A 13,346-nucleotide genomic window follows, 5' to 3' on the forward strand; every position below is an offset into this window, starting at 1 on the left:
TCGCTGGATCGAGGCTGTCCCCCTCCCCAATATTATGGCAGAAACTGTTGCTCGACCTTTCGTCGAGTCATGGGTATCGCGTTTCGGATGTCCAGCTATCATCACAACTGACCAGGGCAGACAATTTGAATCGGCCCTGTTCAACGAGATTTGTAACATTTGCGGCATCAGGCGCATCCATACCACAGCATATCACCCGCAAAGTAACGGGATAGTTGAGCACTGGCACCGCACTTTCAAGGCAGCTCTTCAATGCCACGACTCTCTATGGACACAGGCCCTTCCCCTTGTGCTACTCGGCATTCTTGCGATCTATAAGGAAGACCTCAAAGGCACAATAGCCGAGTTCGTATATGGCCAGAACATTGCTCTCCCTGACGAACTTGTGAGCCCTTCCGCTTCTCTCCCTCAGTCTGACTTACCTTCCTTCGTGGGCCGTGTCAGATGCCACTTCATCAACCTCCATATCCCTCTGCCCGCCAGCCACTACTGCCCTAAGGTTCACGTCCCGAAATCTCTGGACAATTGCGAGTACATCATGCTCTGACTCCTCCATATACCGGCCCGTTTCGAGTTCTCTGGCGCTCAGCCAACACCTATGACATCCAGATGAAAGATTCAGCTGTTACAGTTTCTCTCAACAGACTTAAGCCTGCTCATGTCCCACCTTCTTCTACCCCCCTTCAGGCCACGACCACGACACACACTGTCATGGCTCATGATGCTCCGACCACTCCCTCCACGTCGGACTTACACACTCAGTCGAGTGACTTCCAGCTCCAATCGTCAAGCTCTCCTCCGACCTCACCCTCTACTCCGGTCTCACACACTCCGTTGAGTGACCACATGCTCCCCACGTTGAGATTACCTACGATCATGCCCTCACCGCTGGGCTCTTCGCCGGTCCCTTCAACCAATCCACTGTCGCCTGCCTCGCCCTGTCGAGGTTTCCACGCCTCCCCCATCTTGAATGTGCCCTCGCTCGAGGTGTTTGTGCCTGTCCCCCCAGACATAATCCATGACATCTCAATAATACTGCACGATTATACACTGTTCATCGTGTGTTTCTCTTCATCCAGTGCTCATGACACAACCTCTGCCACCTGGTGAAATGTGTTTCCCTCCCACCCGACGTCGACCTGGACATGCTTCGTGTGTTCGCCACGCCCACCGGAGACATCGTCGTTGTTGCTCCGTTCCACCCACAAACTGCCGGCCTACTTGTCACCGCACGACCAGCACACCCAGTACGGCACCCGGCTCGCTTCAACGACGACTTCCAGGTTTGGTGGCCGAACCTTCCTTCACAACATCTACCCACACAGCTCCCTGACGACGCTGTCAAGCTGACCATGGTCGGGCTCCCGCGGACCACTCCTGCCGATGCCATAGTCCCGCCCCCCTCCGGCCTCTCAAGAGTACTCCGAACTGGGGGGAGGTGGGGGGAGGGGGGGGGACTTGTGGCACCGATGACATCGACACCAACATCGATGCATCCATCTATGAACTAAGCTAAGATTATCTTTGGGCTCTTCCGCCATGTTCAGTTCTTTGTGAGCCTTGCTTGTGTTTGTGTGAATAAATGAACTACTGCTACATGGGGGTTGTTTGGTGTAACTAACCTGAACATCTCCCTGATCTTTATACAGCGTTTCAAGTCACATTACAATGTATTCATCTCATTTAACATACTTATTCTCCATATCATTATCTTCTGCTTTTGAAGTGGGTGTACATTCCAGAACAGTTGTAGTATCAATTTGGTTTCTGTTCTGATGAGTAGTATGTTATTGCTGAACTGTTCACAATACCTCACTCTTTGCCCTCCTTTACTTTTCGTAACGACTCTGTTCTTTTTATTCCATTTCCTGATGATGTTGATGTTACTTTATTTTTGTCTAATCAAATGTCTTTATCTTCTTTCCATTTCCCTTTGCTGATTCCTACTACTTCAATATTCAGCATTTACATTTCCTTTTCCAGATCTTCTAACAGGCCTAACAATATCAGACTTCTGAAATTCAATGCTCTGACTTGTATAATGCTATCCATTTGTTGGTTATTAATTTTTCTTCTCATGATCATCTCTTGTTTGACAGTCTCCTCCCAGCAATTACAGTGTGGACCAATGGAGATATCACCATGGTCTTTTGCAAATTACAGATTATATGTGCTGTAGGTTCACTTTCCATGTTTGCAATGCAGTATTTTCCTCAGTGGCTTTCTGCAGCCCGTCACCACTGGAGAATGCTGATTCTATTGCCCTTATGGACTAATGCTGAACTTAGTGGCTAGATACTGGCTTGATCTTTTTCAGTTGCTTTTCTGCCTTCCTTTTACTGGGTTATTGACAATTTAAGGTTAATGTCTTACATGGGAAATTATTAGTTGCATATTTCTGTCATGATGAAAACATGCTATTTAGAAACAATATATGCTAAAATATCTGCTGGGAATTGAACCTGGGCCCACCAGTTACTTATCAGACTTTCAGACAGCTCGGCTGCAGGTTCCCCATTGTTACTTGTAAACGCCATCTTCCTTCAGTTTCTTCATTTATGCCAACTGAGATGCTTCCTCAGAACTGGGTTGAGCCCTCATAGTTTTCTGACTATATATTGTCCCATTTTGTTGGCTTCTGACATCACAAATACGTATGAGAATGTGTTTTACCATTAAAATATAAATTGTTTAAATAAACCATCTTTTACATAAATTATAAGCAACGTTGCATGTGTGTTATCATGACAAGAAAAACAAGACTATTTGATTATGTGTTAATTGGTACATCAAATTAACTTTTTTAATGTTATTCATAATTGTGCAAATTAACCATGTGAAAGAATTATATGTATGTATGCTGTCTCTTCTCTTGATACTACTCAAACTTTTAGAATGGTGATATCTCTCACTGTTCTCTCATAATTTATGCATTCAATTTTAACCTTTTTATTTATCACTTTTCCTATGTTAATGTGGATATATTACATCATTTCAAAGTGCTGTAGTAATTATAACTTCAGATATTGTGAGGTGTCTCTTTGTTTCTTACTGCCACGAGGTAAAAGAACAATTAATTTTATAATCATAATACTTCTCGCTTTTGCGCCAGTCTGCTCTATAGTATTACAAATCTGAGTAGCTGAATTGATAGCTTTTACCACCAGCTATCCAGCGATACCTTGAGTGCTAAAATGTGAGAAGTTATCTTTCTGTACTTAACCTGTATGTTCCAGTGCACTTTCCTGCCTTTTATTGTGACTGTCTTTTACTAAAATTGTCATATTGAGAAGCCATTATCAGCCAGCAATTTTGTTTCTACATTTTTTTTACCAGTTAGTTTACTTGCTTACTATATAGTGTAACATTCTTTAAAAATATTTCTAGTACTGCACTAACTGAAGGCGAGTGCATACAAATATAAGTATTACAAGTTCTCTTAATAAGAATAAAATTATTTTTGCTAACTGGCAGTGTAACCGTATATTCTGGTTTCTCACAAAAACAAATAAAATATGCTAGCTACAGGCTCAGCGATGTGCAATGCTGGCCATAATACTTTGAAATGTAAATGAAATTCTTTTGGTTAATAAATACAAACATTTAAGAAAAATGCAATGTCTTTGAAAAACACATGACCTGAACAGGGTGGCAGTACTGATTGTGGTGAATTACTAACTCTGACTTTTTAGTGAAATTATATTCCCAGTTAAGTTTGGCTTTTCAAAACACTTGACAATTGAAATTACATTACTCAGAAAAATTACATCCTTTTTTACTAATTGATTCACAAACAATGAGATTGATGCAGTAAGTATTACCCAATTTCACTAAAAAAGCATAAATACAAATCATGAACTTACATATACCAGTGTAAACAAACCTTAGAAACCTTACAAAAGGGGAATATCTGATTAGCCTTTACATCAAATCAGTTTATGTGCATTCTGGGGTTACTCAACAATTGACAAATATCAGCCAAATCATATATACTAATGCACTGGCAAAATGAAAGTCATAATTATTTAACATCTTTACCTTGCTTGCGTGAAGACTTCTGCTTCCATATTTCTATTTCCAATAAAACATGTACTCATAATTCCTACAGTATAATCTAACACTTGGTGGCTTCACATAGCACAAAACAAAAACTGCCTACTCCATCCTCTTTCACTCACAGACAGCTACCTACTACTGTGTGCCAAGCACTCTCTTACTCCAACACTACAATCTCAGACCAGAAGAATTATCTTTGGTTCTGTGGTCATGCACAGTCGGTGATCCACTTTATAAAGCCTATCAGAGATATACATCTTTTATAATGTAATAGTTTCATTCTAGTTTACATTACTATTATTATCCTATTCGTGTGCCACATGAAAGTGTAGCCAGCAGAACTCCTTTCAATAGCATACAGGTAATCTATTTTTACAGTAACCCTCTGTAGTACTGTTTGATGTATTCTGCCATACTGCCAATGTTAAGGGAAGCAGTCATAACCTTCCTGCTATCCGTAGAGCCCATAGGATATTCCATTACATCACTATGATTGCATGCTGCTGCGTTCCAGAAAAGTTTGGCATGCAAATTTTGAATTTTTAAAGTTTTATTCCCACTGCAATCAGGCAGCAGAGGCCAGCATGGCTGGTGTGCTAATCAAGTAAGCCTCTGGATGGTATTGTTGACATTATGACAAAACATTCCAGGCATATGGGAGTTTACAACACCAGTCAACAGTCGAATATATAGAACATCTTATACGGTGTGACCAAGAGTGAAGTAATATTCTGTAACTCAGATACTTGCATGCTACTGAGAAACTCACAAGTTGCAAACTTCACCAGGTACAACAACCTGTGCTCAGGACATAGCAAACTAGGAAAATTAAAAAGAATATTGATAGGAAGCAAACCTACTCATACCCCTCCAATAGGATGGCAATGGAGGTGTAGCTATAAGGGTATAAATAATCGAGTTTAGGGTCTCAAAACATTCAGTCAGGCCGCCACTCTGTCTGCATCTTAACCCAGAGAGAATGATGGGTTTTTGACTTTCAGAGAAACCAAGACCCACCCTAGATGATGAAGATCAGTTGACTACCTGCTTGCTGACTGACTCATCAAGTTCTGGTGAGGCGCGCCTGCCTGTGGTGTAACAGCTGCTGAACTTGGGAGCTGGTGTGCAGTCAGCATCTGCCCTTTGAGGGACTTCAGCCAGTGGACTGCAAGCTGTCTATGATCCAGCAGGTGGAGGTGTGCCCTCATGGCCATCTAGGTGCCTAGACATCATTGGCCATTGTAATAGTCGATATCTGGGGAAAGGGGTACGTGATCAGGACTTCACTGCTCAGCAGTGGACATGGCATCGGCAACCGCATCCAAGTACATGACATGAGGACCATGAGTAAACACAAGGTTGTGTACCCAGCAAGACTCTGGAGGACCTGGTCAAGTCATAATTGTTCTTCGCTGCTGGTGGAATGCACGGCGCTGCCTGCTGTTGAGCTGCTCAGCATCGCAGTACCTGCTGCCTGCAACCCAGGACAATAGACATTATCAGTGGATCGGGCTGTCTGCAATCAGCTGTGTTTGCAAGCACACAGAGCAGCTGTGAGGATGGCTGTAGTGCTGTATAAGGCCACCTTAAATAAACAACTGTCAATATTACTGCTGTTTGTCTATACACCACATTGTAAATAACCTGCCCTCTCCCTCACCATTTCTCACACTCATCCTGACATGTAGCACCCCAAAATAGGCTGGATTGTTACAATTAGTGACAGCAAGTGGTCGTTACACTTAATGATAAAGGTTGTGCTGGGAAATGTTCAGCCGATGTCCAAATGCTACAGTTTGGTGAGAAAAGTGATTGTTGTGTAACTCTTGAAACCCAAACACTGCGGTCTGGTGTCAAGCAATAAGACTGTGAACTTTAGTAAATTACCTACAAGCAGTGGTACTTGGTATATCACAAGTTTGGCAGTGTCGGCTCAGTGTAAGGGGGTGCAGAAATTCTCACTTTGTTTATGTTTAATCAGTATTTGTTCTCAATTACTATATGTAACTTGTGGATTACTGAATAAAGTACATTTCAGGTTATGTTTGTGAAGCCACATGAAAGTGTGGATTTATCTTTGTTTAAGGATAATGGTAGACCCAATAATCTGGTACCCATAAGGTGGCAGTTTTGCAGTCTTGCTGGGCATGAATTGCCATGTACTAAGGCTGTAGCAGCCACATGTTTTATGCATAGAAGTGTTGGTCATTTGGCTTGCATTTTTTCGGAGGGTAGCTGGGTTATGCTATGCAGGAAAACGTAATTTATAAGGTTTTTTAAAAATGTATTAGTGGGTTATTTGTGTTTCTAGTATTAATTGCAGTAGAGGTAATGTACACAAAATGGTTGTAAAATGTGCTGCTACTACTTAAGAGTCTGTTGCTCCTCTAACAGAGTAAGTGTGGAATATGAGGACATCCTCTGTAAACCTGAGGCTTTGGAAGCTGGTCAGGTTCAGTCAAAGACTGAGTCGCGGAAAAATGAGGCAGAGATGAGGGTAGCTTCTTCTTCTTCTTTTCATCCAGCAGTAGCCACACTTATCAATTCCTTTTCAGGTAAAACAATGAAAGTTGTGTTGGTTTTCATTAATGATGTTACAGCTACTGCTGAAATGAGTGATTGGTCAGACAAAGTAACCTTTTGTGGCCAACTTGCATTTAACAGGGGAAGTCAAGACAAATGTTGTATCTCATGGGACCCACAGTAAAGCTAGAAGCCATGTAAGCAACCAAAGTGTTACTTGTGTGGGTAAGAGGACCACCAAGCGTCTTATTTTCGGAAGAGGAAGAACAGAAATCTCTGTTGGGAGAAGCAGGTTTTAAACCCAAATGTGAATGGTTCAACCATTGGAAAGCAGTCCAAATAGACCATAGCACTGCCCAAGTTAGTGCACATGGAATGTTGCTTAGTGGGCTTAGTGACTGGTGTGGAACAGAGATTTCTTGTAGATATGAGACCGTTATCAGTCTGGACCTGCTGAGCAGTAGGACTGCTACCACCATAATATAAGTTATGTGGGCTTGGCAATAGTAGTGTTGAATCATTTAGTATGACAGTGCTTCAGTTCATCATTGGGGAAACTAAGTACACAGAGAGTATGGAATTTTTGCCATATGTGAGTGATGGAAATTCAGTGATTCTCATACTACATTTTCTCGACAAATATCATGTGAAGATTGATCTTTGGCAACGCACGTTTGGGCTCAATGAAACCTTGTTTCACTTAGCTTATAAAAACAGTTGCAGATTAAGCCATGTTGCAAGGATCACCTGTCATGAAAGTGATGCCAGCTAAACTGCAGACAGCTTTGTTAAAGCTTGATCAGCAGGATAAAGTAATGGCAGGTGTGGGAAAGGTAGTATGGGTTTCAGTGGATGCCAGTTTGCCTTGTGGGACTTTGTATGTGGTTGGGTCACTCCCAAGCAATGAAGAGTTGGATGGTTCACAATGTTTTGTGCACAGAAGCATAGCACGTGTGAGTAATATAAAGGGGACATTCATAGTTACAATTAGCGCAGATAACGTTGGCAAAGGTGAAGTCAGTCTGTCAAAAGGAGTAGTTCATTTAACAGCAACTATGAGATGGGCTCACAGAACCTAGGGACAGGCCCTGTGGCATAAATATTGTAATCTTCTCTAAGAAATTATGTAAGTATTAAATGAAGAAGACTTCAATAGGTCGAGTCTGCATAGAAGCCACAAGAAGTGTTATGTAAGAAGCTGGCTCATTTGAAGGGTAATGATTACACAACTGTGGAAAAAGTATTGTTGAAGTTTAGCGACTTGTTTTTTACAGATGGGGTATTACCAGCAACTCTGGTATCTGAACACTGTGTGCCAAGAGGAGACAGTACACTGATTTATAGGAAACCATATTACATTCCAAGACATTTACAGCCATTAATGGAGTAGTTCATTTAACAGCAACTATGAGATGGGCTCACAGAACCTAGGGACAGGCCCTGTGGCATAAATATTGTAATCTTCTCTAAGAAATCATTGGATGGAATGAAGAAATATAGGTTTTGCTGTGATTATAGGTTTCTGAATACAAAGACCATTACAGAAGCTTATCCAGTTCCTAATATTATGGAAACCTCGGATAATTTAGGTCAGTCTCGTTACTTTACTACAATGGCTCTCAAAAGTTCTTATTATCAGTTAGATGTAGCACTTTATGATACATCAAAGACAGTATTTACTGTGTCATGTGAACATTATCAGTATAAATAAGCAGATGCCATTCGGTTTAAAAATGCATCTGCTACTTTTCAGCAGTTATTAAATGGAGGTTTAGGAGAGTTAAAGTCTAAGTCCTGTATGGACTATTTAGATGACATAATAGTCTATTTATAGGATACATCAGACCCTGTCAGCTGACTGGACAATGTTTTTAGTAGGTTATTATCAGCCCATCTGATGCTGAGCATGGACAAGTGCCACTTTGCTCAAACTTAATTATACTTTCTGGGACATGTAATTAGTGAATGTGATTTGCAAACCTATCCTCATCTTACAGAAGCAATTCAAAATTTTCCAGCACTGTGGATGACCAAACAGATACAGTCATTCATTGGTTTGTGCAACTACTACCACAAATTCATAAAGAATTTCGCAAAAATAGCCATAACTTTGAGCAGGTTACTCAAAACAGGTGTAAAGTTTCAGTGGGCACAAGAGTGTCAGCTAGCATTAGAGAAACTGAAGGAGACACTGATTTGGGATTCCGTACTGGTTTTCCAGATTTTGAGAAGGAGTTCATCATCTGTTGTGACACTTCTAATGAAGCACGCGGCTGTATTTTGGGTAAGATGATTAATCGACAGGAGCATCCAATAGCATATGCTCTGAGGCAGTTATATGAGGTACAACGTAACTACTGAACAAGTGAAAAGGAAATGTTAGTGATCATACACATATTACATATTTCCAGAGTTAGAAGATTTGAAGTTGTGCCTGATCATGCATCATTGAAATGGTTGCTTGATCTAAAGGAGGCATCTAGTCATCTGAAACCTTAAACCAGCTAGAAAACATACAAACGTGAACACATTAAACCACAAAGTAGCCATGTTGAGTACACTGAGCAAGAGTGTGTTGGAATGGCAACAAGCACAAGCAGATGATAAATATTGTCAGACTTTTTAAGTCACAGCTGCACTTCATCGTACAAAAGGATTTGTTGTGCAGAGTCATGTAATGCAGACCATGTGTTGTCAACTGGGCAGTTTTTCAAAAGAAAGTGTGACAACAGGCTCATGACCAAATGTTGTCAGGTCATGGTGGCCAACAAGCAACAGATAGGTGTGTTGCAGAATGGTTTTGCTGTTTAGGTGGAGAAACAGGAAGCACAACATTGAGCAGTATGTCAGAGGCAGTGTACCATGCACAAAGAGAGCAGATATTTAACATCAGAAAATCTCTTTGTAGAGGTTTGCAGAGGTGTTGAAGCCACTTCAAACGCTTGAGCTCAAAATTTGGTAAACAAATAACAGAACACCTGCAGGAATAGGTGTGTGCTTACAATCATCGACAAGTTTTCACTGTTTCTACAGTAACAATAGCAATTTCAGACCAACAGGCCAGTATGGTGGCACAGTCATTAGATAACTGTTGGACACTGAAGTCTGGAGTACCCGATACCTTAGTCCCGGATCAGAATACAAATTTCGTTTCTGAAGATATGAAACAGCTATACCATGTGTTCCATATTAAGAAGTTATGAATGAACCTGTTCCACCCTTGCACCAACAGTAGGACAGAGCACATCCATAAGACCATTTCGAAAATGTTAAGCTTTTACGTTACTGCTACACATAATGTCTGGAATACTTCTCTCTCATATGTGGTTTACACATACATCTTATAGATTCTTAAATGAACAGGTATGTCACCATTTCCCCCCATTGGCAGTTTAAGTCCTATAATAAGGACCGAATTGCGAACTAGTGGAGTAGTTTGCGAGAAGAATACGAGAGGTATCTAGAAATGTATAAAAGGTGAACACAAATTGTCTGGAAAGCCAGGAACAACTGAACAGGTACATGTGTGGACTGTCACAGTATCTTATAAGGAAGTGGGTATTGGTCACTAATCTCAACACACCAGGCTCCACGAATTGCTCCCGGCGGACACGGCCACCCTCTGCGGGTACAAGGCAGTGCAGTTCAATGCCATGTATGCGGCTGTGTGTTGCTAGTGTCAGCATAGGAGTGGGAGAGATAGCTGTGGAGTGAGTGAGACCACACAGCACTTCTCTGGACTGTCCCATGTCAGAACCAACGTAAACAAAATAACAGAGGAAGCGCATCTCCGTAAAAGTGGTCGATGGGCAGTAAATAAGCAATTATTTACCGTTTAAGTAACAAGTAGTGTTTGTGTGGCAGAATTACTATGAAAAGGCTTAGAAAACAATATCCAAAACAAGAATTGAAGAATAACTTAGTAGTTTTCTGACTCACAGGTTGATTCTATTAGTATTGCATATGCACACTCGTCATATGAACAGTAGGCATCTTCTGAAAGATAAATCAATTTCTTAAATGAACTAGTGTCATAAATATTCTATTTTAGAAATAATTTTACGTAAGGGGTATAGAGTCTTATTCTTATTGTTAGCAGTTACAAGTAAATATTTTTTATTGTACTTCATGCTACAGCTTTTTGTACCCCTCTCCAGAGTTTACACATTGGATCCTTAGTTTGCTGTTTCGTACGCAACAATTTTAATTGACCAAGTCTGAAAAGTTATTAAAATAATAGAATTAAAGTTACAAAGACCTTTAATCCTTACAGTCAACATTGTTGAAGAAGACCGTTAACATTTTACACATTTTTCTTTTTCGAGGAAATTATTTTGCCTAGGTTTGGTACATTATTCTGGGAGACTGCTAACCTCAAAGAATTAGTCAAATTTATATCGCTAAGTGATGAATGGTTCTTAGTTTTAGCAAGCTTCAAAAGGGAGAAAAAGCACTCACAAATATACGTAGAACCAAACATTGAGGTAACTTTGGCAGCATGCTTGTATGAAAGAGGACACTTCTCTCATGGAAAACAGCTATAAAAGTCATCCAAAGTTTTAGGCATAGGAAAGCAGTCTTCAGGCAGATATTTCACTGCAGGTCAATCAGCTCTAGTTGAAAAACTTGTGAGACATCCTCTGCCCAAGGGAAAACAGGCGAAGAGGCTGTTGAAGCTCACTATCTCCAAAAATCTGTTTTCAGACTCTTCTTGTAATTCACAAATGATTTGAGCATAATCTGAAAAATTCATATCTTCTTTAATGCTGTCTAATGCAGGGAAGTGCCCCACAATTCTCCTCACGCAACTGTCTTGCCCACAAAATATATTTTTTTAAATGCTTGAATGGTCTGCACTCAGTCCACAACACAGTGGTTTTTGCGTTACAGTGAATGTTCAAAGTACTTAAATCAACAGTTTGGTCACAAAAAATACCAAATTCACCACCCACTTAGGATCACAAAGTAGTTCTTCTGGACGTCCTTTCATTTCCAAAAAAGTATTGATTTTGTCCCTCAAGGGGAAAAACCAATGAAGCACCTTCCTTCTGTTCAGCATCTTACGTCGGTGTGGTAGGGGATGTCTGGGTATTCCATTTCGATATCAGCCAGAAATTCCTTAAACTGGTGATGTGAGATTCCATGAGAGCAAAGATAATTAACTGTTCGAAGAACTGCGTACAAAACATTTTTTATGTTGACAATCTTCACACAATGTGCCCCCTGGTGTATCAGACAATGGACTGCCATGAATAAGGAAGAGCCGACTTCAGCCATTTTTGACCTGACGTAACCCAGGAATCCAGTGTGTATCTCTCGTAGCGCAGGGGCTCCATCCATTGTTACACTGGCCAGGCGTTCCCATTTTAAACCCATTGACTCGAACACGTTTTTCACGGCTAGAAAAATATCAGTAGCTCGGTACGGGCTTTTGTTGAAGTTTCGAGAACATACCTTCACCGAAGAGTCGAGCAGTATATTGCTCCCTCCTACGTATATCTCGTGAAGAGACCATGAGAATAAAATCAGAGAGATTAGAGCCCACACAGAAGCATACGGACAATCCTTCTTTCCACGAACAATACGAGACTGGAATGGAAGGGAGAACCGATAGAGGTACTCAAGGTACCCTCCGCCACACACCGTCAGGTGGCTTGCGGAGTATGGATGTAGATGTAGATGTAGATTTTAACAATTAATTATTTCATTTGTTGAAAGCTAAATAAACAACTAACAAAAAAAATTGGTGTTAGATGTGTTTTCCCCCAGCTCCTCTGAAATGCGGTCATAGACGCTAGCAAGGACAGTGAAATGTGGTCGCAAAATAAATTTTTATCTATTTGAATATTTGAATTTTAATTAATTGAAAACATAGATCAAACTACAACATATTTTTTCCCATCCATCAAAACACAAATACACAAAGATAAAGAATAACTCTGAGAGAGTCTTAGTGATGGCTTTTCAGGAAGTGGCAAAAATAACGCACCTGAAACTTTTTCTTATGTCTGTGTGATGTAATTTAATGCAACCCAAATACAAAAATTAACCAAAAAGTAATTGTTAAATCCTGCCTAGTCATCAAATATGGGGTGTCTAGGAAACCTGCTTTCTCAGATCATTAGACATCATTAAAACAAATCATATTAATGAGTTTTATTACAAAATGAAAAAATGCAATACTTAACTTCATCCATTACACACATGTGTTACAAGAAAAGGGCGACATGCTAAATATGCAATGTTCTTCAAAGAGGCTGAAGCTCTTTTGTCTGTGTTCACTTTAACAATACATATAAAAGCCCACTGATGATGCTGTAACTGCAGTGAAACATGTTTGGGACAAAAAACAAAATTGCATCCAAAAACATGTAATGTTCTTCAGTATAAACAATCTCAAGTGCGGGTTACATAGGTTGTACAAGGAAAGTAACTAGTGTCGATGCTGCTATAGAGCTCGCTAATCTTGAAGCTACTCTTCAGCTGGGCCGCAACCAGTCGGGCACAGCCCTTATGTTCTCTTCACATAGGGGCCGCTGCTGTTGTGTTGTCATCCTGGAGGGAGGTCGGGTTAGTGTGCGACTGGCTAATCTCTTCTCACAGCCCTCTCGGCTCTATCATTCCAGCCTGGCGTGCCGGCACTTGACTTTACACCATAACAGAAATGTTCCTTGTTGCTGACAATCTGATATTCGATAACTGGCACGTTGCTAAGTGACATATCAGATTATAAAATATAGTCTTATTTATCATCTTTATAAATAATA

Source organism: Schistocerca serialis, chromosome 1, assembly GCF_023864345.2.
Source record: "Schistocerca serialis cubense isolate TAMUIC-IGC-003099 chromosome 1, iqSchSeri2.2, whole genome shotgun sequence".
Taxonomy (NCBI): Eukaryota; Metazoa; Arthropoda; class Insecta; order Orthoptera; family Acrididae; genus Schistocerca; species Schistocerca serialis.